This window comes from Emydura macquarii, unplaced genomic scaffold (genome assembly GCF_026122565.2).
Source record: "Emydura macquarii macquarii isolate MOO-44397 ecotype Brisbane River unplaced genomic scaffold, CSIRO-AGI_Emac_v2 contig_2205, whole genome shotgun sequence".
Classification (NCBI taxonomy): domain Eukaryota; kingdom Metazoa; phylum Chordata; order Testudines; family Chelidae; genus Emydura; species Emydura macquarii.
The window spans coordinates 32,777,909-32,799,821 of record NW_027132342.1 but is presented as its reverse complement, the minus strand read 5'-3'; the positions used below and the strand labels follow the sequence as shown (position 1 = coordinate 32,799,821).

At 36.3% G+C, this 21,913-nt stretch overlaps 1 long non-coding RNA gene across 1 annotated transcript; it reads left to right on the top strand.

Annotated features, from left to right (window-relative positions):
• The first annotated feature begins 426 nt into the window (after window positions 1-426).
• On the top strand, window positions 427-20,137 carry LOC137160546 (uncharacterized). Its single transcript, XR_010921916.1, has 3 exons — window positions 427-730; window positions 11,986-12,221; window positions 19,784-20,137. It is a non-coding gene; the product is annotated as an uncharacterized lncRNA (long non-coding RNA).
• The last annotated feature ends 1,776 nt before the right edge of the window (window positions 20,138-21,913 follow it).

Here is a 21,913-nt window from a genome sequence, read left to right as displayed (position 1 = left end):
CAGGACCTACATAAAAACATAATCTAGCTAAACATGAAATTGGAATTGTAACACTGAGTTAGTTAACTCTAATATTAGAGGTAAATACTAATTGTATTTGTCTGTTTACCTATATCTTGTTAGATGTTAACAATGTAACCAGATTAGCTTGCAGATGCTAATTCCCTTTCATGTCTTAATTACATTATATTATACTTGTGAATGGTTCAATTAACCTTAAGATCAAAGATGCAAGATACTGCAGGAAATAACATTACTTAAATTGTCTTCAGCTTACATTGTCTGTGCCATAATGGAATGCCTTAATAATTTGAAAGGATAATTGCCTTATGTTAATTAATACTACTAGTCTACCTGTGTATACATTGGAAGCAGAAATTTAACATCAAAGCAACCATATACACTGCCTATTCCTCATCAGGGAAGGCCCCTCTTGTGTTATCTGCTGTCAAGTGGTTTATAAGCTGAGCTTCAACTATAAAAGAAGCTTCGAGTCTGATCCTGTTTTCATCTCAGATCTGCTTAAACTTCATCAGGGGAAGTTCAAGCTGCAAGACTAAAGTCTCCAGGTACCCTGAACTGTCCCTGTAAATTCTTATGAAAGGGTTTGAACAAACTCTATAAATGGACTGCCTATTGTACTATAACTTATGGAATTGATTCTGGAACGACTTTCTACAAATCAGCAGCTCACCATCTCTACTAGGAAATTGACCTAAGAACTTTAACGGTATGTATAATGATCTTTAACCACAATAACTCTTTTTTCTTTTTTAATAAATCTTAGTTTAGTTAATAAAAATTAGCTGCAAGTGTGTATTTTGGTAAAATCTGAAATATTCATTGACCTGGTGGGTAATGTGTCTATCTCTTGGGATTGGTAGAATTTTATATACGGTGAACAAGCTTTTAAGTAATCCTCATATATTTATCTTTGCTGTCTGGGTGGGAGCCCAGAGTTGGATTGCTTAAGGGAAACTGAATTTTTTGGCTTCTTGATAACCATTAAGGTATAGTAGAAGCTATTTTGTGGCTGGCTTGGTGGGTCTAAGTATTAAAATACACTAGCAGTTTTGTGGATTGTCTGCCCCATTCTTTGTAGTTTGCCCTGATTGAGCAATCTCAGTGAGGCCTCTCCAGGCACCACAGTTACAGGAGTATAAAGTCTTCTCAGAGACAGTCCTTAGGAAAAGCCTTGTTTGTTTATTTTTTCTTACTACTTCATAGGATCTAATTAGCAAAATCTTACTTTTTTTTTTGGTTCAACAAAAACAGACATAATTGCTTCAAAAATAAAAATTGGAAATTCTAGAAAGCATGTATATATAAGCACATAACAAATGACTACACTGATTAACTGACATGTTATACATTTTCCATATTTAATCATTGTCAGGAAATGAAATATGCCAATAGATGGATTAAAGTTGGAAAGAATGGTTTACATTTAAATGGAACGCTACTCAAGTGAATTACTTACATTTTGCATTTTTAAATACTTGGGAACGGAACCTTAAATTGTTTGAGCTCACTTGGGCTTTCCGCATGGAGAAGCTGCATCTCATTAAAATAAGTGTCTTCCTCTTTTTTTTTTTTTTTTTTTTTTTCTTAATTTGACTGGTGTATATGTGACATTAATTTGTTTGCACAATATGAAACTTCTTATTCAATGATGTCACTTTCCAAAAATGATCTTTAAACTGTGTCCCTGAAAAAGGTACAGGTGGAGTTTGTAGCCTCAAACTTAAAGAATCTTGGGATCTTTTTTTGAATGGTCTGGAAACATAAGTAAATTATAAATACTATGGACCTGATTTTGCTCCCAATGAAATCAGTGTTAAATTTCCAGATTGAGTTCTAAAAGAACAGTGTCACTTACGTTAAAGTGATCACATTTTGAAAAAGCATGTCTTATATCTTCATAAATGCTCAGCTTACCTAGCTACCAGCTCCTTACAAATATAATGACAAGAGGCAAAGATTTTTTCTTGTCATTTCTGTGGTTTTTCATTTCTCTTCAGGTTTTTTACTGTAAAAGACTGCTTTTATTAAACATCTTTAAAATAACTTTGCTGAAAAACCTTTGCTGAGAGTTATATTTGGACCTTGGTCTAACTGAGAGAACAAAATAAAAAGTAAGATACATAACATTATGACAAAGCAAAATTCTCAAGTTCTGTATTATGATTTGACAAACAAATGCTTTTATTATTTTCAGCAAAAATAAGCATGCAATTAGACCTAATAAGGTCCTGATTTATATATGGAATTATCTTCTATAATAATGGCTGCATTAATAATATTTTTTACTGATGCATCTCTGACATAGATTTCCTATGCAGTCATATGTCTGAGGAGAGAACAGATAGCAATATCAAAATTGGAGTTAGACTTTTCAGTGTGCTGCTTTATCAGGACACTTTCTACACAGTTTCTGTAATGGAAAACCGATTTCTGGGAGCATTACTTTTATAGTGAAGGTTTAGAGCAATTGCTGTCAAACTGGAAGGATGTATCTAGTGGGATCCTGCTGGGGGTCTGTCCCAATTATGGCACTATTCAATATTTTCATTAATGGCTCGTAAAATAGAGTAAAGAGTATGCTTACAAAATTTGCAGATAACATCACGCTGGGAGGAGTGTCAAGCATTTTGGACGACAGGATTATAATTCAAAAGAATCTTGACAAATTGGAGAATTGGCTTGAAATCCCAGACTCATAGACCTTACAGTCAGAAGGGACCGTCTGATCTTCTAGTCTGGCCTCCGGCACATTGCAGGCCACAGAACCTCATCCATTCACTCCTGTTATAGATCCTTAGCCTCTGGCTGAGTTACTGAAGTAATGAAATCATGGTTTGAAGACTTCAGTTACAGAAAATTTGCCATTTACACTAATTTAAACCAGCAAATGATCAGTGACCCATACTGCAGAGGAAGGCAAAAAAAAAAAAAATCAAAAAATCCAGGACCGCTGCCAATCTGACATGGGGAAAAATTCCTTCCTGATCCCAAATATGGTCCACCCTGAGCATGTGGTCAATACCTACCAGGCTGATACCTGGGAAAGAATTCTCTGTAGTAACTCACAGTCCTCCTAAGCTAGTGTCCCATCTGCGGCCATTGGGGATTTTTGCTATTGGGAGTCTTGAAGCCAGTTAGGTTTCTCTGCCCCCACGGTTCCCCTTGAAAGGATGTTCCAGAATTTCACTCCTCTGATGGTTAGAAACCTTTGCCTAATTTCAAGCTTAAACGTCTTGAGGGGCAGTTTATATCCATTTGTTCTTGTGTAACATTGGAGCTTTACTTAAATATCTCCTCTCCCTCCCTGGTATTTATCCTTCTGATGTATTTATAGAGAGCAATCTTATCTCCCCCCTGCTTTTGTTTTGTTAGGCTAAACAAGCCAAGCTCTTTGAGTCTTCTCTCATAAAGTTTTTCATTCCTCAGATCATCCTAATAGCCCTTCTCTACACCTGTTCCAGTATGAATTCATCTTTCTTAAACATGGGAGACCAGAATTACACACACATTCCATACGAGATCTCACCAGTGCGTTGTATAATGGTGCTAACACTTCCCTGTCTCCATCTCATCAGATCTAGGATCATCCTAGGACTCTATTAGTCTTTTTCACGGCCGCATTACACTGATGGCTCGTAGTCATCCTGTGATCAACCAATACACCCAGGTCTTTCTCTTCTGTTGTTTTCAACTGATAAATCCCCAGTTTATAGTACATTTCTTGTTAGGCTCTAAATACATGACCTTGCACTTTACACTCTTAAATTTCATCCCATTTCTATTATTCCAATTTACAAGGTAATGCAGATCTTTTTGTATGATATAGCCCTTCCTCTATATTGCAATATCTCCCAATTATGTGTCATCTGCAAATTTTATCAGCACACTCTCACTTTTTGTGCTAAGGTCAGTAATAAAAATGTTAAATAAGACTGGTTCGAAGAACGATCCCTGAGGAGCTCCACTCCAGCCTGACAGTGACTTTTCAGTATGACCCATTGTAGTCTCTCCTTATCCACCTTTCAATTCTCATATTAATCCTCATCTTCTCCAATTTAACTCATAATTTCCCATCTGGAATGTTATCAGATGCTTTACTGAAATCCAGGTAGATTAGATTTACTGTATTTCCTTTGTGTAAAAAAATCAGTTATTGTCTCAGAGGAGGAGATCAGGTTGCTCTGGCATGATCTACCTTTTGTTAAGCCATGTTGTATTTTATCCCATTTACCACTGACCTTTTATGTCCTTAATTACTTTCTCTTTCAAAAGTTTTCCCAAGACCTTGCATACAATTGAGGTCAAACTAATAAGCCTGTAGTTTCCTGGACCACTTTTTGTCCCTTTCTTAAAAATTAGTGATTCTCCAGTCATAGGGTACTATCCCCGAGTTTACAGATTCATTAAAAATCCTTGCTATTGGGTTTGCAATTTAATGCTCCAGTTCCTTTAATATTCTTGAGTCGAGATTATTCAGACCCCCTGATTTAGTCCTATTAAGATGTTTTGAATTTGACTTCCACCTCGGATGTGGTAATTTCTACCTCCATATCCTCACTGCCACTAGCCTCCCTGCCACTACCCCTTAGGTTTTCATTAACCTCATTAAAAACTGCATCAAAATATTTGTTTAGGTGTTGAGCCATGACTATATAAACTTTAATCTCCACACCATCCTCAATACTTAGCTGTTCCATTTCTGTTTCCCTTGTTTTCTTTTTATTTATATGGCTATAGAACCTTTTACTATTGGTTTTAATTCCCTTTCAAAGGTTCAGCTCTGCTTAACTTTTGCAGTTCTCACTTTATCCCTACACTTTCTGACCTCCAAGAGGTAACTTTCTTTGCTGATCCCTCCTATCTTCCATTCCTTCTAGGCTTTCTACTTTCTCTTAATCATCTGGTTTGACACACTTGCTGATCCAACGTGGTCTGCAACCCTTCCCTATGAAGTTTGGGATGCATGCTTCAGATAGCTTCTGCAACTTTGACTTAAAGTAATTCCAAGCCTCTTCCACATTCAGATTCTTGAGTTCTTCAGTCCAGTCCACTTCCCTAACTATTTCCCTTAATTTTTTAAAGTTGACTCTTCTGAAATCAAGGACCCTTGTTGCAGATCTATTTTTGTTCATTCTTCCCTTTAGTTTACATTGAATTAGCTCATGATCACTCAAACCAAAGTTGTCCTCAGTTTTTCGATGAGGTCCTCACTACTCATCAATACCAAATCTAAAATGGCATCACTTCTTGTTGGCTCAGCAACTATTTGGTAAAGAAATCTGTTAGCTATCACATCCACAAAAATCCAGGCCCTACTATTATTAGTAGCACATTTTCTCCAATCTATCTTTGGGAAGTTAAAGTCTCCCATAACTACATAATTCCCAGTAGTATTTATTTTATTTAAAATATTAAAGAGGTCTCTTTCCATATCCAAATCGGATCCAGTGGTCTTTAGTATACCCCAAGCACTATATCAGAGGACCCTCTACTAGCTTTCTTCCCCAAAGTGATTTTAGACAAACAGATTCTGTCTTATTCATTCATCATTAATATACAATACTACTCCACCACTTTTGCCTTTATTTCTGTCTTTCCTGAACAGCGCATACTGTTCAATACCTATACTCCAGTCATGACTACTATTCCACCATGTTTCTGTTATCCCTATAATATTTGGTTTCACTTCCTGAACCAGTAGTTCTAATTCTTCCATTTTGTTACCCAGGGTCCTTGCATTGCTGTACAGACATCTTAATTGTTACTGCTTGGTTTCACCCACTTTCCTCACCACTTCTTCTTTTAACCACATCCACCTCTGCTACCTGTGCAACTCCAATGCTGCATGCTAAGTCTTGAAGATCTCAGCATGAGAGCCCCTCGTGGGGTCATGCCACTGAGGCAATGGTGTTAAATGCATTTCTGACAATTTCTGTAGTATTTGGTTTTTTTATTGTATTTGGATTACTGAAATGACGTAGGATTTGTTTTTGAATATTAATAGGGGGAAAGATAATTGAAGTAATTTCAAAAAGCTTCTTTTGAAGTAAAACATTACTGAACAATTTGTTTTAACAAGAATCATAGAATATTAGAATATTAGAGTTGGAAGGGACCTCAGGAGGTCATCTAGTCCAACCCCCTGCTCAAAGCAGGACTAACCTCAGCTATATCATCCCAGCCAGGGCTTTGTCAAGCCTCAGCTTAAAAACCTCTAAGGATGGAGATTCCACCACCTTCCTAGGTAACCTATTCCAGTGCTTCACCACCCTCCTAGTGAAAAACTTTTTCCTAATGTCCAACCTAGACCTCCCGCCCTGCAACTTGAGACCATTGTTCCTTGTTCTGTCATCTACCACCACCGAGAACAGCCTAGCCCCATCCTCCCTAGAACCCCCTTTCAGGTAGTTAAAGGCCACTATCAAATCCCCCCTCATTCTTCTCTTTTACAGACTAAACAAGCCCAGTTCCCTCAGCCTCTCCTCATAAGTCCTGTGCTCCAGCCCCCTAAACAAGAGATTATATGTAAACACAAAGGGCAAATCAATTTAATTTCATAAAAATAATTTGTCAAATATGGCTGCCAAATGCAATCTTTTAATGTATACACATTACTTTGAAAATGTAAAGTGCTATTTTATTACATATAACTTCATACTCCTTTTTAAATTTTGACATTGATTTTAATATTGGTGTAACTTAATAGAAATTAAATGAGTGCAAATATTTCACCAGAAGTAATCATATCAGATAAGAACACTGCTAATCACAAGAAACCCTGCTGGTTGTGACCTTTGCCGATATTTGTTATTTAACTAATTATCTTTTAACAATGGTAGCTCATGCTCAAACTTTCATCTGGAAAAAAGTAAAGGAAAAGGTATATTCATTTTAAGGCATTAAATCAACAGTTTTAGAGAAACTGATATGAGAAAATGGCAAATTGAAGAAATCAGGTGAAAAGAGCAAGATATAAGAAGACTGAGTTTGAAAAGTTGACAGATTTAACATGAATAACCTTTTCTCTCACTATTAAAGAAGTCCTTTTTTCTTTAAAGGATGTATACAGAGTAGAGATTTAGAAGTGGTGTGGTGGAAAAGGGGATGATATCAGTTGAGGAACATGAATTGCTCCAACACTTCAGCAAATTATTTTATTATCTCCAAAGAACTAAACTTCCTAGCATAGCAGTGATGACAATATAAGATGATCCAAAATATGGCTCTCCCTCAAGTTCTAGTTACAGCTATTCTAACTTACTCCCAACTCTCACTAAATGTATCCATCTCTCTGTGGACCCAGATTCCCAGTTATCTAGGTCTAGTCTTGCTCTCCTGTTATAAAGCACATTCATATCATTCAGATAAGGGTCCTTGAATCTAGAACATAAATTGCCACAAATATTCAGAATCTGTTAATTTCAGTACAAACAACTTTTACAGCAATCTCCTAAAACAAATTTCTTCATCTATGTGAGAAATATGAGAAACACTGTAATATGATACATCTAATAAGTGTGAAAGCAGTCCTGACAGTCAAAAATATCAAACAATACTATATGTTATTAATACGGTTTTGTCATGCCCAAACTCTCGAAACCTATATCTGATTTCCAGCTACATTTGAAGTCTGAACTCTAAAATGTTGACTTAGTTTGATATTTTTAAGTCAACTTGTAAAACTAGGGACTGTAACAGAAGTACATATGTTTTTAATATATGATATGATGGAGGATGAAAAGCAGTCATTTTAAAAGCTTTATATATATATATATATATATATATTTTTTTTTTTTTCAGTTAAGGTGACTTATTTCAGATTCAAGCAAAAAATAAATTTAAAGTCTCCAGGAGACAGATATCATAATAACTTGCATTGTGTTGAAACACAAAATAGCAGTTGCCTCTATTTAAAGATGCAGATGTAGAAAACATAATGAGAACAGTTCCTTTCAGCTACCTAGTTATGCACAACAGATTGCAAGATATAATGGGCTGAATTCAACCCCAATGTAATTCCACTGACCTAACTGGAGATAAGTTAGAGGTAAATTGGGCCATGAAATCCAAATAAAAGCCCAGGTCAATATTCAGAGAACTGGTAATGGGTCACCTCCAGATCTGAGTAACCTCAGACTTTGTTTGAGATCAGAATCCAACCCTCTGGGTTGACTGCTAGAACCAAAATGTCATAGTATTAGGTCAACAATCAGTCATCTTGAATGTTGTATTGAGTTCAAGATTTTATATTAGCCTATAAAATTTGGAAAATATGTATGCTGTTGAAGCTGATCTTCTATAGCAGGTTGAGATTGGGATAAAATAACAATCCTTCTGAATCTGAGCCCCAAAATCAAACCATATCCTAACTCAACCTTTTTGAGGTGCAAAAAGTTCAGTTAAGATTTGTCTCCAATTTTGCCTGCTACTGCTCCCTGCAGCCATCAGATGCAAAATTAGAGAAATTTCACATAGATGTTCTTCTATTGCTATTTCTAGCGCAAATAGAAGGAAGACAATAGCTCAGGATTAGTGTGCAAACTTTAGGATTGCTTATCTGAACCTAAACACGAAACCAGTTGAAGATCACCCATCAGTAGTCAGTCTACACATTGGATCTGTGAACATTACATATACCAGTTAATAAGTGACAATACAATAAAAATCACAAATGAAATTAGAAACCTAATTTTCTAGGCAAATTTCACCTCCCCTCACTAAAAAACAGTGACAATCCTTGACTTTGTTATAAGTTTACATATCTATTTAAACACTAAAGCAGAGATCTATTTGGTTTCAAATGGCTAACTAAATTCAGAATTCAGTAAGTATTAACCAGTAGTCTTGATAAATGGTTGTAGCTGATGTTGAATATTGTGACAAATCCAAAAGTTATCTGATATGCTTATATTAACATTAAGGTGGATAATAGTGGTTCAATTTGTGGTTAAAGATTTTGCAAATCTTTAAAGTTCATTGCATTGCAGTGAATATCACATGGTATTGGTTTGGCCATATCTGAGTTTACAGGCTCAATTTGTTTCAAGTGCTCTAATAACAAGCTTGGTAGAGTACACTTTTACAGTTTGTCTAGCTCCTGTAGACCAGCCATTCTATTCTATTCTGCTGTCAAACTGCATTTGAAGATTTTGTGCATCAGCTTCTTTTATTTCCTGATAAATTTGAATGGTCACTTCCTGCTGAGCATGAAGTGTGTGTGTGTGTGTGTGTGTGTGTGTGTGTGTGTGTGTGTGTGTGTGTGTGTGTGTGTGTGTGTGTGTGTGTGTGTGTGTGTGTGTGTGTGTGTGTGTGTGTGTGTGTGTGTGTGTGTGTGTGTGTGTGTAAAAAGAGAGACTGATTTTCCCTCACAGGATGAACATGCGCTGGTAAAACTAGAGAATATTCTGTGACAGACGAGCTTTGGGTTTTTTCAATTTACCAGTTGGGTGGATCCTTTCACCAAGACAAACCCTTCCTGAAACGTTGTTTACACATCTAACCTGTCTCTCCCAATTACTACCTATGACTCCATTTCTCACGCTTCAATGAATTTCCAGAGATCCTTCACACCTCTTCCAGATGATAGTGTTTTGTGCCAATCCAACCTCCACTGATATGAGTGGGAACTGGATTAGAATTTAAATTCCTCCTACTCAGTATCCTTCCCATCCCAACCACACACATCCTGAACACTGACACACACAGCTGTGTGGTTGACATATTTATTATAATATCAACATATTTGATGTTACTTCTGATTGATTTGTTGCCATATTCAGTGGAGAAATTAAGCCAGACTATATACAGATTACACATTATGTTGTGTGGAAATAATTAATTTAATGCCTTTATTTTAGAAGGTGCTCTACAAAACTACAGATGCAAGGTGGATATAATATGGCTAATCCAGAAAATCATAATTTAAAGAGCCATCAGTACCCCATGGGAACCCTTCAAAATATTCAATTTGGAGACATTTATGATATCAAGGCACTCATTTTCAGAAGTTTCTTCCCATGTTTTAATTACTGGGGAGATGTTCTTGAAAATAAGAGTTTATTGTTTAGAGTCTGCTCCTGCCTGCTTTCATTTTCTCCTTCTTTCCTGAAGTCCTAATCCTGTGTTTGTGACAACACAATTACCTGTTGAGAAGTTGTTAAAATGCTACAAAGGTAGGATGATTTCATGTGAGGGATAACTAAAAGTAGGAGCATATCAATTCTTAAAAAAAAAAATCCTCTTGTGAAAATGGGGGACAAAAAGCAGAGAATGAAAGATACATTTATATCAGTAGGTACACTTCTAATTTTTTTTTCATGTTTCCCCCAATAAAGCACTATTGGTTCTTTGAAGATAATGATCCTTTCATTCCATATATTAATATTATTCAGAACAGAGACCATATGCAATAAACTTGATGAAGTTTGAGGAAGAAACAAATAATTTACAGTACAAGGCATGGGTATAATTTACCTGGACATGTAAAAAGATTTTGATCTCGATGCACAAGAGAATAATATACAAGTAGGAATGTCAGGGGTGAGCTACCTCAGAGGATAAAAAACTGGCTTGTCCTTTACATTGAATTTAGAGAGTACTGTGCTTATGAGTGAAATCCATTTGGGATTGAGGGAAATGACTAATGGACTGTTGAGGAAGATTGGTGTTGGGTAGGGATGGGTGAATTCATTTTGATTATTTTTGAACCCACTTGAAAATCATGGTCTTGAAAGGACTGCTCAAGCCTGAGTTATTGGGTTTGTGCTCCTCTCAGGAGATCTTGTGCTAAAAGGAGCAGAGAGATAAAAGGTAGTGGAGGAAAAAATATGGTGAAAAACAGGAGAGAGAGGACACAGTAAAATAATAATAGTAGTGATGCACAAAGACTGCAAAACAGGGGTCAGAGGTAAGAGGAAAAAATCTAATGAAAATACTGTTCATGATGAAAGGACAGTATTTCTTCCTGAACTAAATCAAGGATGAAGCTAGCTTCCCCATTATATGCCTAACTCAAACCCCCATCCTAGCTTTCCTGGAATTGAACTAATCTGCCTGAAATTCCAGATATATGATCTTCGGCCATGATGCTTCTTTCTGGACAGACTTGGGAGATGGATTTAGGCAGAAATTAAGATACTGTTCATTTTTCTAAATTTATTTAATCTTATTATTATTGTCTCTAAGATGGCTTGATCAAATGTGCGAGGCTGGGCAAGAAGTATGGTTTTTGGAAGGGAATTACTGAAATATTCAAGAGTTATTTTCACATACACAGAGGAGAATTTCTGGCTTAGTGCATAGACTAGTGTGTGCATTACAATCTTTTTAGTAAACCAGACACATTGTTTGAGAGATTTGCAAGCCTTGAGCTGCATGACATTTTCACCCTCCTAATACAGGGGCTAATTTTATATATAATTTTAAGTGTGGAGCATGGGCTACAGCTACATCTTAGGTTGCATTTACACTTCTACAGTGACGACTTTTCTGTCATTCATGACATTCAGAATGTTTCACCTATCTGGATGAAATATCTTAGGCCTGATTTCTGCGCAGTTACCTGTGTGGCTCCCTGATCCTGGTACACAATTTAGAGAAGCCAAAGGGGTAGGCAGAGATCATCAGAAAATAGGAAGGTTCTGGTCGCATTTTCTACTCCTCCCCTCCCAGACATTCCCTCTGTGCTGGGAGTTGGGTGGGATAATGGGGAAGGGGAGTCCTCGGCCATAGTATAGCCAAGAATCTGACCCATGGTGCCAAAGTGAGTGAGGTATTTAGCAGACATGGAAGGAGGCAAAGTCTGCCTCAAAGGGATTGTAATATAAATAAGCAAAATGGATAGGGAGAAGGGCCACAATATAAAAGTGAAGTTATATTTGGCATTAAATCTTGTCACTTCTGTAGCTGTGGGCTACTATCCGTTTTGATGATTGTTATCTTTTTTTTAATTTTTTTTTAAAGAACCTGAGACAGAGGGACTCAGATCTTCCACACCACATGCTGTACTGTCCCCGATCTTCTGTGGACCTTTTCATACTGGCCCCCATCTAATGTCAAATGGATTTGATCTTCCCTAGGCAAGATGCTAAAATAACTATCTTCACTTGTGTGAAAGGCAAGAACTTGAGGGTACTGACTCGCACTACAAAATGATGGCCACTGAAGGAGATTAGGAAGGGTTTCTGACAGAAAGCATGGTATGTAGAATGGTTGCCTTTGTGTTTTTTTATATATAATCACAGCAGGTACATTACATTTTGCCTCCATTTGCAAAAGAGGGAAATAGACAACTATTTGGAGGTCCAACTGCTCAATATAAACACCAGTTCAGCTCCCTGCTACCATCTAGTTTCAAATTTCCTACATTTCTGTAAAACTGTTTTCCTTCTTCATGTTCATTTAAGAAAACCAAGAAGACACACTGGAGAAATAAAAAACATATTTTCATATTTTGGTGGTAACTTTGCATATGTCAGCTGTTTCTTTTGGTGTTTTTTAGGTATTTTCTCAGACTCAAAGCATGTTGCACTCTCATATGTTGTGTTTATTTTGCCTAGTGTATTAGCTGAAAACAGCTTTAAATGTTAATGTCCTTGGGTTTTTTGTCTCCTATCAGATTCCTCTTCTTTTGACCCTATAGGCTGACCCTTATTCCTTCCTCCTGACCCCAGCCTGCTGACACAACTTTATACTGCCTAGCCACCTTATCTTCCCCAGCTATCAGAATGCAAGGAATCATTTTGTGGTTCAATGACTATTCTAACTTCCCTCATTTTTTTACATTGCCCCATGTGTGCTTTTGATGGCTTCTTATTATGACTAGCTAAATTTTGGGTTTGGTGGCTGAACTGAAAAATTGGGAGGGGGAGGGGGAAGGGAATCATCTTGGGTTAACCTGAAAATGAAGAAACAAAAATTTTAGTTCAGGTAAGAAAATAAGAATGGACACACTGCATCGAACCCATGGCCCATCCAGCCCAGTATCATGTCCTCTGCCAGTGGCCAGTGCCAAACGCTTCAGAGGGAATGAGCAGAACAGACAATTATCAAGTGATCTATGGTTGTCCAGAACCAGCTTCTGGCAGTGAGACGCTTAAGGTCATTCAGAGTAGGGAGTAACATCCCTCACCATCTTGGCTAATAGCTGTCGATGGACCTATCCTTCATGAAGTTATCTGTTCTTTTTTTTGAACCCAGTTATCTTTTGGCCTTCACATCATCCCCTGGCATCGAGTTCCACAAGCTGACAGTGTATTTCCTGAAGAAGTACTTCCTTGTGTTTGTCTGCTGCCTATTAATTTCATTGGGTGACCCCTGGTTCTTGTATTATATGAAAGGTTAAATAATGCTTCCTTATTCACTTTTACGAGGGCCCTCCTGCAGTCATAAGTCTTCCCTCCTCTCCAGCACAACACCCCAGCTTGCCTTTTCCAAACCGTTAGGAACTAGCTAAATTTGAAAAATTAAAAACTCTCACTGTGTTAACACTGACCAATTCAGACACATATGAGATGTCTGTAATTTCAGTGTATGAAATTATGACTTTATAATGAAAATTTTAGGCTAGAAAGTAACTCTGTTTCTGGGGGAAAAAACCTCCTTTATATGCAAAAAACCATGATCTTCAATGCTTATGGACCAGTGTCCTAACAAATGAAGCAAAAAGGGGAAATTAGTTGGTGTCTGCAACAGACTACCAACTCACACTAGGAAATAGGTTGACTGGCTCCTTATGCACTTATCTATAATGTGTAGGCAAAAATAGCTGTATAACCCTGGGGGACTTCAATCTGAGTGACATATGGTGGTAGTCTCATGAGGCCAGAACTAAAATGCCCTTTGAATTTCTAAATATGATAAATAGTAATTTCCTAACTCAAAAAGTGTTGCATCCAACATGGAAGTGGGAGAGGGAAATTCTATATTAAACTTGAGCTTGACTGATAAAGAGGAACTGATTACAGAACTAAAAAATGTAGCTTAGGTACAAGTTATCATGACTTGATCACACTTATAATGTGCACACAGAATAAAGTCCTGACCAGTGATATAAATATACCTGTTGCTTTAACAGGACCATTTTCACAAAGCTGAAAACAAAAATGAGCCAAATCAATTGGGAGGAAAAATTGAATCAGATAAAAGGGAATGATAGTGGAGAGTTGTTTAAGAGCACCTTACTAGATGCCCTAAAAGCCACAGTTCCATATGCAAGGGAGAAGCCTTGTTGGTTAAAAAAGCCAACTTGGTTCAGAGGGGAAGTGAAGCCAGCTTTTTAAAAAAATCAATATATATATATATAAGAAATGAAAAAAAATGGAAGTTATTAATAATAAATGTAAATCAGAAGCTAGGAATTTTAGAAAATTGACAAAGAAAGAGAGAAATCTATAGCCAGCAGTGTTAGAGACAATAAGGATGAGGGGGTTTTAAGTTTATTAGGGAAAAAAAGAACCTTAACAATGGTATTGATCCATTATTATCTATAAATGACAGAAGTGTTCAATAAATATTTCTGTTCTGTAATTTGGAAAAAAACAGATGATATAGTTATATCATATGATAACACTCTTTCCATTCTACTAGTATCTCAGGAAGATGTTAAACAGCAGCAGCTAAAGTTAGATATTTTTAAAACAGCAGGTGTGTATAACTTTCATTCAAGAATTTTAAAAGAGCTTGCTGAGAAGCTCGCTTGACCACTGATTTTCAATAAGTTTAGGAACACTGGGGAAGTTCCAGAAAGTTGGAAGAAAGCTAACATTTAAAAAGGGTAAACAAAGATGCAGGTAATTATAGGTCTGTCATTCTAGCACCAATCTCAGTCAAGATGCCAATTAAAATGGGTTTATAAAAATAGATTCTGTCAAACTATCTTGTTATATTTTTGATAAGATTATAAGTTTGGTTGATAAATGTAAGGCTGATGCAATAGACTTAGACTTCTGTAAAGCATTTGACATGGTACTGCATGGCATTTTCATTAAAAAACAAGAACAATATAAAATTAACACGGCACACATTAAATGAATCAAAAGCTGCCTGACTGATCAGTCTCAAGATGTAACTGTAAATGTAGAATCATCATAGAACATTTGTTTTTTCTAGCAGTGTCACACAGGTATTGGTTCTTGTACCTACTCCATATAACATTTTTATTAATAAACTGGAAGAAAACATGAAATCATCACTGGTAAAATTTACAAGATGACTCAAAAATTGGGGGAATGCTAAATAATGAATTGGACATGTCACTGATACAGAGCGATCTGAATTGCTTGATAAGATGTGTGCAAGCAATAATATGCATTTTAATATGACTAAATGGAAATGTATACATCAGGGACCAAAGAGTGTAGGCCATATTTACATGATTAGGAGTGGGGGTTCTATCCTGGGAAGGAGTAATTCTGAAAAAGTTTGGGGGTTGTGGTGGATAGTCAGCTGAACATGAGCTCTCTGTGTAATGCTGTGGACCAAAGGGCTAATGCAATCCTTGGATGCATATACAGGGGAATCTTGAGTAGGAGTAGAGAGACTATTTTGCTTCTATATTTGGCACAGGTAAGATCACAGCTGGAATACTGTGTCCAGCTCTGGTGTCCATAGTTCAAGAAGGATGTTGATAAATTAGAGCAGATTCAGAGAAGAGAGCCATGAGAATGGTTAAAGGATTAGAAAACATGCCTTATAGTGATAAGTTACATAGATTGTGCTGGTTGAGTCTAACAAAGAGAGGGTAAGGGGGTGACTTAATTACAGTCTATAAGTATGTACATGGGGAACAAATATTTAATAACAGGCTCTTCATCTAGCTGAGAAAGGTATAATAGAATCCAATGGCTGGAAGTTAAAGCTAGACTAATTCAGACTGGTAATAAGGCATACATTTTTAACTGTAAGTGTAATTAACCATTGGAACAGCATACCGAGGATCATGGTGGATTTTAAAATCAAGTCTGGATGTTTTTCAAAAAGATAATTCCTAGAAATTATTTTGGGGAAGTTCTATGCCCTATGTATTACAGGAGATCCGTCTAGATGGTCCCATCTAGCCTTGGAAACTATAAATCTATTAAAGGTTTGCATAAAAAGAGCTTAGGAGGTAAAAAGAATTAATTACTAGAAATAGTGATTTTTCAGATCTTTATTAAAATGTTTTAATTTGCATTAATGAAGCAAAAACAGTTGTTGTACTCCCTATCTTCATAATGAAACACTGAAGTTGCCATTTAGACTGCTTACTTAAGTGTTTTATATGAAATCATCATAACATCTGGCGAACATATATAGTGTGGGATCATTGAGAAACTACTAATCTAATGAAGTGTTTGCTTTCATAAGGCATCTGATGCATAGCAATGTCATCAAGAAAAATGAGTATTATAATACCAGAACTTTGATATTACTAAGTTTGGTTTACTGAAACTTGCATTTGATTATCATGGAAACATAGAAATGAGATATGGAAGATAACCAGTGGGTGCCATTAAAAAATTAACCTTCATTCCTTCAGGGGCCAAAATGGTTTTTCTTTTTATACTTGAAATAATATACTTCATATTATGTAAAACAAATTAGTGAATTGTCTTTCAGTGTTCATGTTCTTATTGTTACATAGAGACTAGAGATGGGCCCAAATCATGAAGTTTGGATCACAATTTTGATATAAATCTAAAGTCAGTAGGAATTTTTCTATTTGCTTCAATGCACTCAAGGACTGGTATTTTATGGTGGTTGACCAAGCTATAAAGGTGTGATCTGGATGTGTACTTTCTCATAGTATATAATAGCAGGGTTTGGACCTGGTTTTCAAAGGAGGTGGTGTTATAAAAATGACAAAACAATGATTGAACAATATTATTAGGGATTGTCAGACTGGTTTTGTTAAAATAAGAATCAGCATGACACTGGCATTTTCTATCAGAATCAAGCTTAAGGTTTGAAAAATGTGGGTAACTTGCTTCCTCGATATAGAATAGTTTATTGTATGTCTGTACATTGCCTCATTCTGAAGCAGAAGTGCTGAAATACCTAATCTTGTGAGACTTCCAACCCAGCTGTGCAGAATCATGTAGTTTTAGACACTTGGGATATAGTTCAGAAGAGCATCCAAAGTTTTTGTTGCTTATCCAAGCATTGTAACTTTTTGTGGTTTGCCTATCGCTCTTTATAATGAACTGGAAAGTAAACACTTTGTCAATGAATAAAAATGATATGAAAGTAAATCTGATCCTGACCCTGCAATGCTCTTGCATGCATGATTCTGATTGACTTCAGTGGGAGTTGCATATATAGAATGGCTGCAGGATTAGGTATCTGCACTGCAAACTAGATAATATGTAATAATGTGTGTTTTCTCTCTGGAATCAATTACTAGTGAGAAAACCGTGACTATAATAACTTTCCCATGGATTCAGACTTTATGGCCTCGACAATTCATCTGTACAATAATTTTATTTTGTATAGTTAGGTAGTGGCAGAGGAAGAGAGAAATTAGGAGGTATAGGCAAGAAAGAAAACAATGTTTTCAGCCAATATTAGAAATGCAATGGAGAGTTGATGAGGCAGAGAAATAAAAATGGGTGGTTAGGACAATAAGGGCTGCAAAGAATGCTCTTCCTATTAGTCCCAGCATTGTATGAAGGGGCACATAGGAGTCCTGTGGTAGATGATCTTTGAGCCAGACTGGAGAAATTCCACTGAGTGTGTTACAAACATTGGGCCAAAGTAACCTAAACTGATACAATGAAGTCTATTCTCAGAGACAGCCTGGCCCTTTGTGCTTTATGGGGATTCACCAATGGTCCGGTGGTGCTGCCACTACCTGTCGCCCACTTCGGGGTGTCTGCCTGGAAAGGAAATATTTCAGTTGTAGCCAGGACTCCACAAGAACCCTGAAAATGGTGGCTGAATGTCCAGAGGAGTTGCACCACAGGGATCTGCTAAATTTGAGCATCCCTTGGCTATCCTAGCCATGCACCCAGCGCTTTGAGCAGTGCTAGTGCACTGCAGGTTCTCTATGGAGGGGAAGTTTTCTATTTTCCATCACTGCATTCAGAGGAAAGTCAGAGGACTTTCCACCATTTCAGAACTCACTAGAATTTATGCTGGCAGAAAGTGATACAGACTCTTGGATGAATATGGGCCAGAGAAGACAATTTTAAACTGTATCCTGAAATAAATAGGGAGCTAGTAAGGTTTTGGTGAATGTTTTCATGCCTCCTCCTACATGGGAGAAAGTGGGCAACCACACATGCTGGAGTCAATAGAGTTTAGACTGGGGGATAACATGGAGAAGAGTATTAGAATAGTCAGGGCAAAAGATGGCATGAAAGAGGATTCCAGGACAGGTGGAGGCAAGGTAGTGTTATACCCAGGAAATGTTGTGGAAGTGATTACAAACAACTATGCAGACAGATGAATTGTGGGAAGAGCTGTGTTCAAAGAATGACAAGAAAGTAGTTCAGTGCCTCGTTATGCATGTAATAAAAAATGTGGGCATTTACCATGATATCCTGCACTAAACATAATTCATATACATATCCACATTTTTGGTTCTGTTAAAAGGGATCTGACTGGGCCATAGAGAGTGTAAAGTTTCCCTTCATAAAGTGCCTTTTGCACCAGCCATACAGTCCAGGACTAGTAGTTGCTGTGTCATTTCCTTGTTGTGGGAGAGGTAACGTACTTTTCTATTTACATTCACATTTGCTTTGTGATAGTGTGGCATCTGAGATTTCAAAATGATATGAAACTGCATATAATTTACAGGATAGCATTTGAATATTAACATAATAAATGTACATCTGAAAATGCATCGACTGTCTTTAGAGTTCCATTGGAAGTTACTAAAGGGGGAGAATTATTGCTGGTCTGGGGTAGTTACTCTACCCAGGAAAAAAGCTGCATAGTTACTATTGTTGTAGTAGCACAATAGTACTTGATACATATTTTTGTCATGTCAACCATTTCCTGTCCAATGTTCTGAAGACAGTAACCCAGGCAACTCAGGGGATGCAGGCTTAGCTCATAACTATGTAAAATATGAAGTCAACACTGCTGCAATGCATGGCCTGATTGCACATTGGAAGTGAAGTATAAACAAATGTATTACATGTAATATACATTGCATAGTAGTGCATATCTTGTTTCTAACAACTCTTAGGTCTAGTACTTTACTATTTGAACACAGGGTTGATTCAGAGTGCAATTACTCATATCTTAGTAAATATGTCTTTCATATTATGCAAATGACATTTTAAACCATTTAATAGGGTTTAGTATCAAAGTAATTAAAATATATCAGTTTAAAATAATTTAATCTGTCAGCTAAATAAAGTCCAGTTCACAGCTGGAATTATTTTTTCTTTGAAATACCGCTAACCACATTGCTGAAGAAAGCATGAAGTGGAATTCTGGAAAAGCTCTTTTTTGCTATATGATTTATTTTTCTTTCTGTTCCAGATATTTTCCTAATTAATAGTTTTTCCTTTTGTGAGGTAATTGAAATGACTTTTCCTTAGATAGGGCTAAAACATGACTAAGGTCAGAATTTAAACTCAGATAATTTGGTCTTTGGCAGTAGTTTATACTGAAACCAAGCCCCAGTACCATATCAAAGACCATTTATTTCCACTTAATAATGCTATCATGCATGCTGTTTATCACAGATGTTTGGAACAAGTAGGGAAAATGTTAAATGTTGCTCATGAAATTATTTCAGTTTTATAGATCACAGATTTTCTTCATTTTTCAGGCATTGGTGTCAAAGGCCACACAGATGTAGAGCTGACTGTTTGAGATTTGCCAGTAGAACAAAGAAAAAATATAGAAGGTTGTTTCACACAGATACTTGCACTGCTGGATTTTCATCATATATTACTACTGAGATGAAACCAAATCAATAAATAGATCAAGACACTAAGCCTGAAGAAAAAAATAATTGTTGAAGAATGATTTTTTTACACTCTGTTAATGTACTTTACTAGGTCCACCAATCATAGTATATGGCACTGTGGAAAAATTTACAATCTGAAGGTCTTATTTTTGAATCCACTGATTATCTTTAGATTGAATATCTATGAAGTATTTATAGTTCTGACGTTAACTATTAACCTGGCACCTCAGTGTAAATGGTATGGCACATAAAAGTGATTCATCATGTTTAAAACATTTCAGAGATACACTGGAGTTTGTTTTATAGGTTAAGTAATCACAGCTTGGAAAGCTCTGTGGGTAATGCTCTGATAGTCAACCAGCTGGATATTGCAGTACAGTATAACAGTATTCAGCTCTGACAGTTATGATGACCCCACTTTCTGGCTGTTGTATCTTTCCAAGACCTGAGTTGTCCTTGCTTTGCCTTTCACTTAAATAATTCCAACCCTCCAGGCTTGTGTAATCCAAAGAAGGTTCAGGAAAGGAAGGTATTGCGTGTCTGATCACATTTTTGTTTTTTACACTTCTTTAATGTGCTGTCAGAAAAGTGACTCAGTAACCACTGAACCTTCTTACACTGTTCCCGGTGTGTATTTTGATGTATCTACTTACTTTACCTCTTTTTACTGAAGAAAAAAGTCAGGAAGGAGAGAATGAGCTGTATTCTGTTCTGGCTCATACATCAACAGAAGTGTTAACAAAATTCCAATTGCAGACTCTTTACATTTAGTTTTATACTTCAACTACCTCTATAGTTAGTCAATTCAGCTTTCCTGGTGACTTTGCCTGAGACAGAGAACCCAGCTTGTCTTTCAGATCCCAGACTGGGTTGCAGGCAAATTTTGTAACACCTTTTATTTGCCAAGTGGTAAAAAAAAAAAGGTTTTGAAGCCATTCAGGAATCCTAAACATGGAAACCCATAATTAGGGCTGTGTGAATAACTGAATATTTAGGTCAGGTCTAAAAAATCAGGAAAAAATGGTTTTTGATCAACCCAAAATGACAAAGTTTTGAAGTTTTCAGTGAATGAAAATGTCAAAAAAAAAAAAAAAAAAAAAAAAAAGCTTTGTTTTGTGTTAACTGAAACATTTCAGTTTACCCAAAATTAAAATGTTTCAATTTTGATTTTTTTGAAATATTTATAAAACTGTTTTAAATAAAATTAAGGGAAATTCTAAAATGAAATGTCTTTCTGAAATGAAGTCAAAACATCGTTTCAGAAATGTCAAAATGAAGCATTACAACTTTTCCAAAAACATTTTTTCAACTAAAACAATTTCTTGAAATGAATCACAAATCTCAAATTGTTTCAGTTGATCCAAATATTCATTTTTCAGTGAGAAATATTTTGCATGGAAAATTTCACACAGCTCTACCCATAATGCCATTTTTATGGTTGTTTTTCTGCTTCTAGATCTAGATGTGTTTAGATAAAGTGTCACAGTAAGAGCTGAGCAAATACTGTGCCAAACAAAAACAATTTTTAAAAAGAAATCTTGAGAATTTATATTTGCATTGATGTGAATCAGCTTTGCAACTCCTTTTATTTGTTTTTGCAAATATATAGCTGAATAAAATTTGATGTTAAACTACTTAACTTAAGCTACTACTTTGCTGAAAGAGAGTAATGAATGCCATGTACATACAAATATCTATCTAAGATACTTATCACCCCCATTACCATAAGATATGACTGCCTCATAGTCCTTTTAATGTATTTATCATCACAATAACCCTGTGAAGTAGGTAAATGCGATTATCCCCATTTTACAGCTGTGGAACTGAAGCAGATGGAGACTACATGATTTATGCAAGGTTATCCAGGAAGCCTGTTGTGCTTAGGAAATTGAACCCAGGTGTCCCCAGTCCTATGCTAGCACCTTCCCCACTGGCCCATCATTGCTTTCACGTGGAAGTATGAATGAAGGTTTGCATTCATATTTGAGT